This window comes from Petaurus breviceps, unplaced genomic scaffold, assembly GCF_028583685.1.
Source record: "Petaurus breviceps papuanus isolate PSGF00001 unplaced genomic scaffold, PetGlider_PUasm1.0 98, whole genome shotgun sequence".
NCBI lineage: Eukaryota > Metazoa > Chordata > Mammalia > Diprotodontia > Petauridae > Petaurus > Petaurus breviceps.
In genome coordinates, this window is record NW_027187460.1 from 37,441,075 (window position 1) to 37,454,807 (window position 13,733).

General features: G+C 39.9%; 1 protein-coding gene across 4 annotated transcripts in view; it reads left to right on the plus strand.

The window, feature by feature from the left end:
- The window catches only part of SAMD12 (sterile alpha motif domain containing 12), a 604,883-nt gene that overhangs the window by 577,563 nt on the left and 13,587 nt on the right, over positions 1 to 13,733 (plus strand). The gene's annotated exons all lie outside the window — the stretch shown is intronic.

Below are 13,733 nucleotides of genomic sequence, written 5' to 3' on the forward strand. Positions count from 1 at the left end.
CTCTCTCTCTCTGTCACTTTGTGTGTATGTCTGTGTCTCTCTCTCTGTGTTTCTGTCTCTCTTGTCTCTCTATCTCTGTGTCTGTCTCTTGTCTGTCTGTGTCTGTCTATTCTCTCTGTCTGCCTGTGTCTGTCTCTGTCTCTATCTCTATCTCTCTTTCTCTCTTGTCTCTGTCTCTGTCTCTCTCTCTCTTGTCTGTCTCTCTGTCTTTCTCTTATCTCTGTCTGTCTTTCTGTCTGTCTCTCTCTCTGTCTCCCCATTCCCTCCCATCAAATACTCCCCCCCACATTGGATTCTTTCCTTCTACTACCCTCAGCCTAAAAAATTTTCTCTTGATTTTGCTGTCCCTTCCAACGATTTTCCTATATCACTCCTTCCCTTTACTGACAAATTATGAAAAGGGAAAAAAAGAAAGTAGGCTATATTCACTCACTGACTCTGCTTCTTCACCACCCACTGATTCCTCAGCCATCTGTAATCTGGCTTCTATCCCCAATGTTCTGCTGAAACTTTTCTCTCCAAGGTCAACCATGGCCCTGTAATTACCAAACCCACTGGCTTTTTCCCAGTCATTTTCCTTGAACTTTCTGCAGCATTTGATATTGCTGGTCCTTCCCTCCTTGATGCTCTCTCCTCCTGTGGGTATATTGTCACTTCCTTTGGGCTCTAACTACCTGACCATTCTTTTACTGGTTCCTCTTTCTCCTCCCATCTCCTTCACAATATCTATGGTGCATATGTGTGTTCTCACAGAGCCACATTCCTACCATACTGTGAATGAATGAATTAATGAAGCATTTATTACACACTTGTCATGTGCTAAGATTAGTGGTATAAATAGAAAAGTGAGGCAATCCCTACTCTCGATGGTCTCATATTCTAATTGGGAAGACAACACACATGTAAGATTTTCACCTGGCCCATGGTTGTTAGGACCCATCTTAGTAGATGGCAATGCTTTTTATTTAATGTTGTATCTACTAATAAAATCTTATCCATTTCTGGTGTTGAACCATTTAACAGTGTCCAAGGACTTTCATAGCGAGAATTTTTCTTTCTGGGTCTTCAGTAACTATGACTGTAAAACCTATAGCAAAAGTGGATGATGGCCAAGGACACTAAGCTTAAGTCACTGATATTTCAAAGGCTCTTGGGTTCCTGGACTTGGGCTATTTCCATCAGAATCTGAGGGGGAATGGTGATCAAAGTGGTGATGATGGTGGTTTGACTTATCTAATATATGCTTCCTCCTGCTCTCCCTAAGGATGCCCTATTGCTTTAACTAAGCTAGATTGCCTACCCTATACATAGCAGATGATTGACAGCTGGTAGGAATGGGTGGCACCTTCTTCACTGAGTTACTTCCCCGGATAATGACTGTGAGGGATGGAATGGAAGCAGGACTGGTGGTCTTGGGGCAGGGGTGTAAATGCTGCCAGTCCCAGGGCTCCCATGCCCATCTGCCTGTTAGTGACAGTTGATCAGTAGTTTGTAGTGGTAGTGGTGGTAGTGAATAAAGAAGATGGGTCCCTTCACAATGATTTCTCCCTTTAATGACAGCTGTGGAGTCTGGGATAGAAGCAAGTCTGGTGCTCTCTCTTACCTATACTCTTTTGAGAATCTTCTTGTTGGTTTCCCTGCTTCCTATCTTCTGTACTACAATCCAGCTTCCACTCTGCGCCAAAATAATTTTCCTAAAGCACGGATGTGAGTGTGTCACACCTCTCCTCCTCAGTAAACTCTAGTGGCTCCCCATGACCACTAGGATCAAATACAAAATCCTCTAACTTTTAAAGCTCTTCTCAGCCTGGCCCCCTCCTACTTTTCCAGTCTTTTTACACTTTACCCTCTTCTAACCCTCAACCATCCAGCTACTTTCCTATAAAATTAGAAGGTTGAACCAGATGATCTCTGAGGCCTCTTCCATCTTTAAAGTACTAAGTGATATTAGACAGTGACCTCTAACTCAAATTTCACATTTGTTTTAAATTTATAACATTCATCTTCTTGGACTGGTACTATTTAAACTTTTGTTTCTTTTCACAAAGTCTTACAAATCTGATTATATGTTCTCCCAAACAAAACAATTAACAGGAATGAATAATAAGTTTTAGGATTCGAAGGAGGGACTAGCCATTGGTTTGAAACCCTTAATCTAAGAAATCAGAAACAGAAAATGAGAAAAATTAAGACTTCATACATCAAAATCAACTATTTAATCTGCCAAGAAAATTAACTTTGGGGTGGTAGAAAGGGATTTCTAGTTCATTGGATTAAGCTTTAAAGTCTATTAAGATATTACCTCATAAAATTCAACCATATTTGGGCAAAAAGAGGGAACATTGCCCTAGGGAAGAATCAGGGATTCTAGAATTGCCTAATTGTGAATGTCTCCGACATTTTAATGACTTCAAAATGTTGACTTGATCACTTAAATAGAATTCCCTTTCCATTGTCCAGCGCATAGCAGGGCAGCTGAAGTTACCACTGACTAATTGGATGTACAAATGACTCCCTACTGAGAGCATCTGGCCTTATATATCTCTTCTCATGATGATGTATAATGTCCTCCTCACGTGGTGTGGATTGGGTAGCGTAATATTGTAACCAAGCAAATTTCATCATTTTCCAGAAAATGGCCTTCCACAGACAGAGCTCAAAGCCATGTCATCTCTAGATGAGGGATCCTGGCTCATCAAAAATGTTGATACAGTTCAGGGGTTTACTCACCTGGCATCTCTGATCCAGATTTCCTCTTTAGAGGAAAGCCATGAGGCTCACACAAGTGTCTTCCCACATCCTTTAAGACCCAGCTAATGTTTGGTCTCCTCCCTGTAGCCTTTGTTGATGACACAAAAAAGAATGTTGATCTCATTTGGACTTTAATAAATATTCATCTATATTTAGCATTTTATGATATTTACATGCACTTATGCATTTTTGCTAGTTCTTTCTTGCAAGAACATCTTGTCTCCCGAGTAGAATCTTAAGGTTCTCAAAGGTGAAGAACATATCTCCTCCTGTTCTTCTCTACAGACAACACACACAATGCTAACATTGTAATTGAGCACATAATAGATGATCAATAAATACTCATTGATTGACCAATCTTAAAATTTAGTCAGTCAGCAAGCATTTTTTAAGGTTTTTCTGTATGTCAGGCACTAGGTGCTAGGATTATGAAGGAAGAGTCCCTTGTCTCAAGAAGCACATGTTATCTGATGGGGGAGAAAATGGGTAAAGAAGGTACCTGCAAGGTACGTACAAGGTTGTATAAGAGCAAGCACCTTAGCGTACTCAGGATGGCTGATAGCACAGGTTCTTAGATCTGCTTTTCTAAAGGAAAGCAACTCAAAAAGGGTTAACAATCTTGCTTTTATCAAACATGTGTGTGTGTGTGTGTGTACATACACACATATCATTCACTTAGTTCAGGGGAAAAAGTCAGGACCCTGAACTTCAGAAAATACAAACAGAAATTACAAGCAGACAAAAAATACAGAGAAAACAACACAGGTCAGCAGACCAACGGACAGGCTTCTAACTGTCTGACCATCACATACCTACATAATTAGTTACCAGAGAGAGAAGAACCAACATCTGGGTTTTCAAAGCCAGAGGGAGGAGGGGGAAGAATGACTGCCCAGAGTCTCTTCTGGCCAAATCACACAACTCTTCCCAAATCGAGCCTCAAAGCAAAATCTCACCTCAGAGGAATATATAGCCTTCTCCAGGGTCAGAGAATATCAGAAGCCGTGTGACTCACTGCCTAATTACAAAGTAACAAGGTGTGGGTCTTCCTGAAAAACAAGCCTCCCCTAAGCAAGCTTCTCCTGTTGGGATCTGCTCCACCCCTCAACCAACATCTTCCATCACAGGTTCCATGTGACTGCATGTAGCTGTAATGGGAATGTAAATTTGTAAGATCTTCCCTGAGGTGAGGCTTTGTTTTGGGGCTCACTTTGAGAAGTGTTCTGTGATTTGATCTGGATTATGGGAAGCCGTTGTCCAGAGCCTCCCAGCTTTGAAAAACCCAGATGTTGAAACCCAGATGTTGGTTTGGTATGGATGTAATGGTTGGACAGTTTGGAAAGCTGTCTACTTGATCTGTTTCTGTCTTGATAATTCTGCCTGTATACTTTGAAGTTCAGGGTGCTGACCTTTTTCCCCTGAACAAGGTAAATGATATATGTCTGACTGATTAAAGTAAGCTTGTTAACCCCTTTTGAGTTGCTTTCCTTTAACAAAGCAGATCTAAGAACCTGTGCTGGCAGCAAACCCTGAGGACGCTTGGGGTGCTTGCTGCCACAGTAGCCTATTGGGGGGAGACTATATTTTCAAATCAGGGAAGGTCCTCAAATTCCCTTAGGCTTATTAAGGGCAGGGTAGATCTTCACATTCCCTTACCATTACAGGTTGATAAGAGGTAATCTCAGAGGGGAAGACAAGTAGCAGCTGGGGGGACCAGGCTGAGGTAGGATATAAGCCAAGTCTGAAAAGAAGCCAGGGAAGCCAGGACACAGGAAGAAGAGCATTCCAGGCATGAGGGGCAGCTAGTTCTAAGGCATGAAAAAAGGAGCTGGAATGGCATGTGTGAGGAACACAAATAGGCCCGCGTGGCTGGGTTATTGAGTGCGCCAAGGGTGACAAGTGTAGAAAACTGAAAGATGGCAGAAGGGAGCTGGTCTAAATGCTATGCTTAAACGTCAGCACCTGAAAGATCTGCCGTGTCATCCATACAAATACTCCCCACACTGGTGCAGCTTACATGTCACCTACATAACTTGAGTGGGGAGTTTCATTAAAGCCATTCCAGCTTGAGATGGTTCACGTTCCAGAGCTTGTTCTTGGCTAGCAAGGATTCAGGATCAGCAAAACTCATGCCATGGTGCCGAGGACATCATGTTTATCTCATTGGAAAAATGAGTCTGGTTACTCTGGGGTTTAACTGAAATTTTGGTTGGACATAGTTTGGCCACTTTGGATTTTTTAGACCACAGGTGACTAGCCACCTTTGTATTCTAGTATTTTATTTTGTTTATTTATTTTATTCTGAACTTGAGAAATAAAATAAGCATTTCCATAACATAGTAGAATAGGGGGGGGGAAGGATCATTGTACATGAAACTGCACATCTATTATGTACTACTTGTTATTCCTTTTAAATATATAATAAAATTATCATGTAACTTTCTTTTTTTTCTTTCTTTTCCTTTTGTTCTTCCTCCCCTCTCCCTGCCATTAGACACACACACACACACACACACACACGTAAAACCGTTTTATACATACTTCTATTTATCAGTTCTGTCTCTGGACGCTGAGAGCATCTTCCTTCATATGTCCTTTATAGTTAATTTGAGTATTTATGATGTTCAAAGTTGTTCTTAAAACAATATTGTTGTTACTGTATACTTGCTATAAGAAATGATGAGCTTGATGATCTTAGAAAAACATAGGTAGACTTGCACAGAATAATGAAGAACAAAAGGAGCAGAACCAAGAGAATGTCGTATACAGTATTCTAGTATTTTGTGAGCTGTAACATTCCACCTTCAGTCTCTGTCCCAAGTGTGGACTGTGGGCTAACTTAGCTTGTGGCTTTCCTGTCTTATTCTACAAAATTGGTAAACAGCTTGGATCCTAAAATACATTTAACATATTGACATCCTCATTTATTTCCAAAGCAAGACTATTTTTATCTCTGAAATATTAACTCCTTGAGAGTAAGGATTTTTTTTATTTGAATTCCCAGTACCCAGCACAGTACCTGGTATGTAAAAGGTATTTTAAAATGCTTATTGATTGAATATCATGATAAATATTAAAAACAAAATCTTGAATATAGTAAAAAAAATAAAATATGTAAAGAACATGAGTTTGAATCCTATATGTGCCACTTACTATCTGCAGACTTTGATGAAGTTACTTAACTTTGCTGGGCCTCAGTTTCCTCCTGTCAGAAGTTGGGGAATGAACTAGATGGCTTCTAAAGGCCCTTCCAGATATAAAAATACAGTCTTATAACATCAGAATCTATAGATCCAGAACTAAAATGTTGGCTTCCATTCCAATTCACTCCTGGAGTAGCCTGTAAATTTCAGACTGATCCATAGGTATAAAGTGGTTCAGAATTGCTGGATACCAGCCTTCTGCTGCCTTTGTTACCATCTTGCTTATAGCTGTAGACTTCATAATCACATAATCTAGGACTTGTCTCTTGATCATACCACCACAAAGACTCCAGCACACAGGAAAAAATAATGGTGATGCATAAAGGGATGCCACTGTGGCTGAGAGAACCAAGCAAGTCATCCTATATATCCACTGTGAGGTTGAGCAGGGTTCAGTTTTATTTGAACCTAAGTCCTCCTCAGCCCCATTCTGCTTTATCTCCTAATTCCATATCTATTAATTTGTTAATTTAGCTTGCCTGTCCAAATACCATTTTGATTCATAGGGCTATATGTTGTATCTTTTTAAAACTAGAAACGATTTATTGCCAGGTTTTGATTACATTAAATATTAAATCAAATCAAATAAACAAGAGATGAGTTGAAGAGGATAGTTGTATAGAAAATGGAACATCTCTCCTGTACAGACAAGTGGCAATGTGGTTTCTTACTATTTTGTAGCTGACTTTTTAAAATAATATTTTGGCACAGTACATAGAAAATATACCTTAGAGCCAGGAAAGACCCAGGTTCCATTCCTGTCTCACTGAAGTCTGTGTGTGGCCCTGGACATGTCAGTTAAACTCTCAGTACTTAAGAAACAACTCTAAGTGGCAGAGAAGGAGGCAGTTTTCACTTGGAGAGAGAGTTTCCTCATCCAGGAATTTCCTATACCAGTTAAATCACAAGGTCTAATCCAAATTTGTATCATCTTAGACACGGGGAGTGATTCTCAAAGTATGGTCTGGGGAACACTTTCCAGGTTTCTGAGTGGTCAAAACTATTTTCATAATAATAACAAAGAAATTTTAATTTCTAATACAGTAAATATTGACAGATATAAACCATATAAACAAAAACTGTTTGGAGAGTCCTTGATGATTTTTAAGAGTATAAAGGAGTCCTGAGACCAAATAGTTTGAGAACACTGGACTAGGGTATGTGGGAACAAAGGAACTGTCACCCTCCAGCCGTGGAAAAGATGAAGATTTTAGAAGTCTGAAATATCAGTGTAATAGTAACATTCACTGAACCAGCCTATTTCTCCAGATTTATAGCATCTTCTCTTCAGGGCTCACTAAGCTGTTGATGAACATCCCACCAGCCTTCATAGCTCCCTGAAGGGAAGGTAGATAGCCAGCATTATTCCTGACTTTGCTGATGGGACCCAGAGAGCTAACTTTTCGACCCATAGACTTATTGGCCAGGCTATACCTCAAGCTTTCAGAATGTGCTTCTCAAAAATGATGTAAATTTTTATAGCCAGTCATGTATCATTTGAGGCCTACCCCTGTGACCTAAAACTCTAGTTGCTTGACAGACTGTTGAATGCTAAGGATACCTTCCTCCCATCCTTCTCAATAGAATGCACACAACTGTTCCCACAAAGTGGAAAGGTCTATCTTTGTTTGGACCCTATGGGCTGATGCTGAGTCTACATCATATTTCTTTCTCCTTCCCAAAAGAACTTCACTTCAGCACCTCACTGGGCTGGAAAAGAAAGTAGCAAAGCTGGAAATTGAGCTCCAGATCTCATTCTCAGCCCTGTCCGAAGTTGGCTTCTGTCCTAAGAATAAACATTTTCCCACCTTTCAAGTATTCTAGTGTTGCCTTTGCTTACACTAAACTGTCCTTTACTTCTTTGTTAATTGGAAAGTAGGTGATTCAATGAATAGAGCACTAGTCTTGACTCAGGAAGATATAAGTTCAAATACTGCCTCATCTTATTAACTGTTCAACCCCAGACAAGTCATATAACCTCTCTGTCTTACTTTTCTCATATGTAAAAAGATAATAGCACCTGCTTCCCAGTGTTGCTGTATGACTCAAATGAGGTCATACATACAAAATGTTTTGCAAATCTTAACATTCTATTATAAGTGCTAGGCATACCTAGGAGATATTGCAAGTTCAGTTCTAGACCACAATAAAGTGAATATAGCAATAAAGTCACGGAAATTTTTTGGTTCACTGGTGCATATAAAAGTTATGTTTACACCATACTGTAGTCTATTCAGTGTGCAATAGTATAATGTCTAAAGAAAACAATGCATGCCTTAATTAAAAAAAAAGCTTTGTTGCTAAAAAAAAATCCTACCCATCAACTGAGCCTTTGGTGAGTTGTAATATTTTTGCCAGTGAAGGGTCTTGCCTTGATGTTGATGGCTGCTGATCAGGATGGTGGTTGCTAAATTTTGGGATGGTTATTGTAATTTCTTAAAATCAGACATTAATTAAATTTGCATATCAATTGACTCTCCCTTTCACGAAAAATTTCTCTGTAGCCTGCGATGCTGTTTGATAGCATTTTACCCACAGCAGAACTTTCAAAATTGGCATTAATCCTCTCAAGCTCTGTCACTGCTTTATCAGCTAAGTTTATGTAATATTCCTCAATATTGTTGTATCTCAGGGAATAGAGATGCTGAGGAAAGGGAGAGAGCCAGGAAAGCTACAGGTTTGGTGGAAGACCACACACAACATTTGTAGATTATGTTTGCCATCTTATATGGGGGCAGTTCATGGAGCCCCAAAATAATTACAATAGTAACTTCAAGATTGCTGATCACAGATCACACAACAGATTTAATAATAATGAAAAAGTTTAAATGTTGTGAGAATTTCCAAAATGAGGCATAGAGATATGATATGAGCACATGCTGTTGGAAAAATGGCGCCAATAGACTTATTTGAAGCAAGGTTGCAACAAACCTTTCATTTTTAAAACAAACAAAAAAAAGTTGTCTCTGAATGAAGCAAAGCTCAATAAAATGAGGTATGCCTGCATTTTCTGGAGAACTCAATGTTGCTTTGACTAGCTTTTTGTTGATTTCACAAATATTTATTAAATATGTTTTATTTCTAATGTGCTATGCTGGGTGGTAGGGGAAAGAAAAAGATGTAGAAATATGAATATAGATTTATGGATATCTGGGTTCAAGTCCTATCTTTGACACACCCTAGTTGTGTGACCCTAGGAGGTCACTTAACCTCTCAGTGCCCCCAGACAATTTTCTTAGTCCCTAAATTGCAGAGAAGGTGTCAAACTTCATTCCTTTAGCTCCCCAAAGTCCAATAGATATAGATTGGACCTGTGATTTCATCCTCAAAGAGAGTTCCCAGTGAGAAACTTCCCAGAATAATGCAGACTCTTTGAAGCCTTCTCTGCTATCTATAGTCTTTAAAAGTTGTCTGAGACACAGAAAGGCTAATATATAAAAGACTGGATCCTTGTCTCTGTGGGCTTTATTTGGTTGTTCGGGAGTTTTTCAGTCGTGTCTGACTCTTTGTGCCCCTATTTGGGGTTTTCTTAGCAAAGATATTGGAGTGCTTCTCTAGCTTATTTTACAGATGGAGAAACTGAGGTCAACAAGATTAAGTGACTTCCCCAGGATCATACAGCTAGTAATCTGGCCTCTGTCTGAGGCCAGATTTGAATTCAGGAAGATGATTCTTCCTGACCCCAGGCCTGGTGCTCTACCCACTGCAACACCTAGCTGCCCTGTGAATCTTATAGTCATTCTAATAAGAGGTACACTTGACCTGAAGTGGAGAGACCTGGGTTCCAATCCTGGCTCTCAGAGTCAGCTTCCTGGTTAAATGACCTTGGAACAAGTCTCTTACCACCTTTGAATCCCAGTTTCCTCCTCAGCAAACAGAGGAATATAACTGTTACTGCCTACTTCCCTGTGTCCTTGTGGAGGAAGTATTTCTAGCACTGTATAAAGTGAGTTGGTAGTCGTAGCAGCAAAACAGCAGTCACCCTCGTCATCATAATCATCATATATACAATGAATTACCTGAAACTTACTGCCCAAAAGTGCTATGTGAGCTTCAGAGTAGAAGATTGTTTGGTACCTGGGGGAATCAAGAAAGGCTTTGGGGTACAGGCAGAATTAAAGCGGTAAAAAGCTAGCTGGTGTAGTAGAAGAAGATATTTCTAGCAAAGACAGAGGCATGGAGGAGGGAGAACCCAGGGCATGTCCAGGGGAGAAGGGAACAGTTTGGCTGAAGTGAATGTACAAAGAGGCTTTGGGAAATTTATCTTGTTAGAGGCTGAAGAAAAGGGTTGGCCTCTAAGAATTCTGCTTTCTCTTTGTGGTTCCCTCAAATTACATAATTCAGAACAGGACTTCTTAATCTTTTTTGCACCATGGACCCCTTTGGAAGTTTGGTAAAAACCTATGGAAGCCTGTGGATTGACTGAGCTATGTAAAGGACCCTACACACTTGAAAGTGCTATGAAGTGCTTCTTAGCATTGTTTATTATGGACCTCTTCTCAGAATAATGCTTTAAATCCATATGTAACTGTGATTACTCTGGCCCACATTGCCCACATTGCCAGAAGGGCAGGGTTGTTACATTTCATCTATCCTCTAAAGGTGTCTAGTTCCCTTAAAGAGGGATGATGAGGAGTGTCCCATTGACTCAAGTCCCCAGTAATTGTGTTTCATCAATTTTAGGGCTTCCCTGAATCTCAGTTCCATTTAACCATGTAATGGTCAGAGTGGCTTTTATAAAGAAATATTTACCTCAGACAGCTAGATGGCACAGTGGATAGATAACTGGGCTTGGAATCAGGAAGACTCATCTTTGTGAGTTCAAATCCAGCCTCAGACACTTACTAGTTGCGTGACCTTGGGCAAGTCATTTAACTCTGCCTCAATTCCTCATCTGTAAAAGGAAATGGCAAACCACACCAGCATCTTTGCCAAGAAAATCCCAGATGGGGTCATGAAGAGTCAGACACAACTTTAACAACTGAACAACAACGAAAACAACATACAAGTACACTTCCCCTTCACCACCCCCAACACCTGGGGAACATGATCATCCCTTACACCACCTCAGTGTCAGGAGAGTGATGGGGGATTAGATTCACATCTTAACTCAGTCCCTATGTAACATAGTCCCACAAAGTTCCAGAGGGCCCTATCCATGGAACCATTGGACTAGGGATCGGAGTGATTGAGTCCATGCAAGGAATAGGCAGAAATGCTGGGTTCCCATTTAAAAACTTAACTTCCAGTCTCCATATGGTACAGAGGCTATTTGAATAGCGTTTATACCAAAAGACAGAAACAAAAAGATTTTCATACTTTCATGGGCCAAGAACTATTTCTGAGGGAAACCTCTACAGTCAGAGGAACTGGTCGCCCGTAAGTAGATGCCTCCTGCAATTCCATCAAAATCTTCTCCCACATCCGATAAAATGAAAACATCCACCTATAACAAGGCCAAGGAACCAAAATTAAGCAGCTTTTAGAACAAAACATAATGAAAGCAGAGATAAATGTGGAGGAGGGATCACTTCATTGTATTCAACAAACATTTATGAAGGACCTATGTGTTAACTTGGTGCCACTGCTGTACTTGTAGCGTAGTTTTATCTCTAAATATAGGTTTCTCCTTAAATCCATGGAAGTTGTTCCCCCAGAGGATACTTAGGCTTCCTCTTCTTCTAGCCTTATATGAATTCCTTTGATACTGAGCACATTGTAAATAAAGCTTGGGTTTTGCACCCCCAGCCTCCCCTTTCTGTTCCTTTTCCACATTCTATCAGACCCCTTCCCTGTGTCCTTTAAGTACCCAATCCCTTCCTGCTACCATCTGCCCTTTCTCTTTAGAGTAAATTAGTTTCCTTTTGTGAATCATTCCCCCTCCCACCTCCACTTTGCCATTTTAAGCCTTATCTCTCACTGGGTCACGATGGCATTAGGATTCTTCCCAACCTGGCCAATATACTGATAATAAAGCCATCTGTAATTGGGGAGAAGGGTGATTGATCCTGCCTAAGTCAGCAGACATAGTCTTGTGGCCAAAGCTATATTCCATAAAGGAAGAACCTGTCAGAACTAATGTTTGTGATTCAGTGGTTTCAGTCATGTCTGACTCTTTGTGACCCTATTTAGAATTTAGTGATTTGTTATTTCCTTCTCCAGCTCATTTTACAGATAGGGAAGCTGAGGCAAACAGGGTAAAGTGACTTGCCCAGGGTCACACAGTGTCTCAGGCAGAATTTGAACTCAGGTCTTCCAGACGGTAGGCCTAGTATCCTATCCAGTGCACCACCCATAACTAATAGAATTAACATAGCCTTTCAGAACTCAAAGTCATACAGTACATACAGGAGTTTCTTTTAATTGTCGATACAGATTTGTTACCAAGGTTTTGTTTTTCTCCAGCATTCCCTCCCCTTGTGGAGGGGGAACAGGGAGAAATCGGTGTTTTGTTTGTTACAACAAAAATCAAAATTTTTCTAAAAGAAAAAAAAAATTTGAAGAACTCATATATAATAAAAGCCAGGATGAAGAATCAAGAGTTTTTTTTTTCAATTCAAGATACAATAAGTGCTTCTTGAGTTGAAAATACTCATCAGAAAGCTCTGAGTTCAAGTTTCTGCCTGTGACCCATGCTAACTATGTAATTCTGGACAAGTCACTTAACATGTCAATGCCTTGGACAGATAATGTGTAGGTTTGTATTGATGGAAGGGCATTTTCTCATTGAGAGTTTCCTATACCAATGATAGCAGACATGCAGTCCAAAAAGCAGTTCTTAAGTCAACATTGCATGCTAAATGCTGTGCAAGGCTTTGGGGATACAAAGTCAGCAATGAAACAGAAGTTCTTAACATGGGGTCCATGAAACATTTTAAAAAATATTTGATAACTATCACATTATTTTTTATTTTCTTTATAACCCTACATATTTCATTTTATGTATTTAAAGACATATCTCAAGGAGACTATAGGCTTCACCAGACTGCTAGAGGTTGGCAACACAAAAAAGGTTCAGAACCCCTGGTTTAGATGATGATGATGCTAACATTTATATAATATTTACTACCTGCCAGACACTATGCTAACTGCCTTACAGTTATCTCATTTGATCTTTACAACAACCCTGAGAGATAATATTATTATATCATATTATAATATTATTATTATTATCCCCATTTTACAGATGAGGAAAGTGAGGCATATAGATGTTAAGGGATTTTCACAGGTCATACAACTAATATATATCTGAGGTTGGATTTGAATTCAGAGATACTTCTTTCCTTTTCTTTTCTTTTCTTTCTTTCTTTTTTTTTTTTTTTTTTTGCTTTTTGGAGTGGGGAAGGCTGGGCAGTTGGGGTTAAGTGACTTGCTCAAGGTCACATGGCTAGTAAGTGTTAAGTATCTGAGGCTGAATTTGAACTCAGGTCCTCCTGACTCCAGGGCCCGTGCTCTATTCACTCTATTCATCTAGCCGCCCCCAGAGTTACTTCTTTCTATATACAGTAATTTTCAGGAGAGGGTACTAACGTTTAGGGGAAATGAGAAAGGCCTCTCATGGAAGAGGTGATATTTCAGATAAACCTTGAAGAATACTAGAGGTTCTAAGAGCTGGAAGTGAGGAAGGAGAACGTTCTAGTTATGAGAGACAGATAGACTGTGGAAAGGCACAAAGATTGGAGATGGAAATATGACCCACAAGAAACAAGTGGGTGTAATGGGAATGCAAATTTGGAAGATCTTCCCTGCCCCTAGGCTAAAGTGCACCTGGAGCCTGGG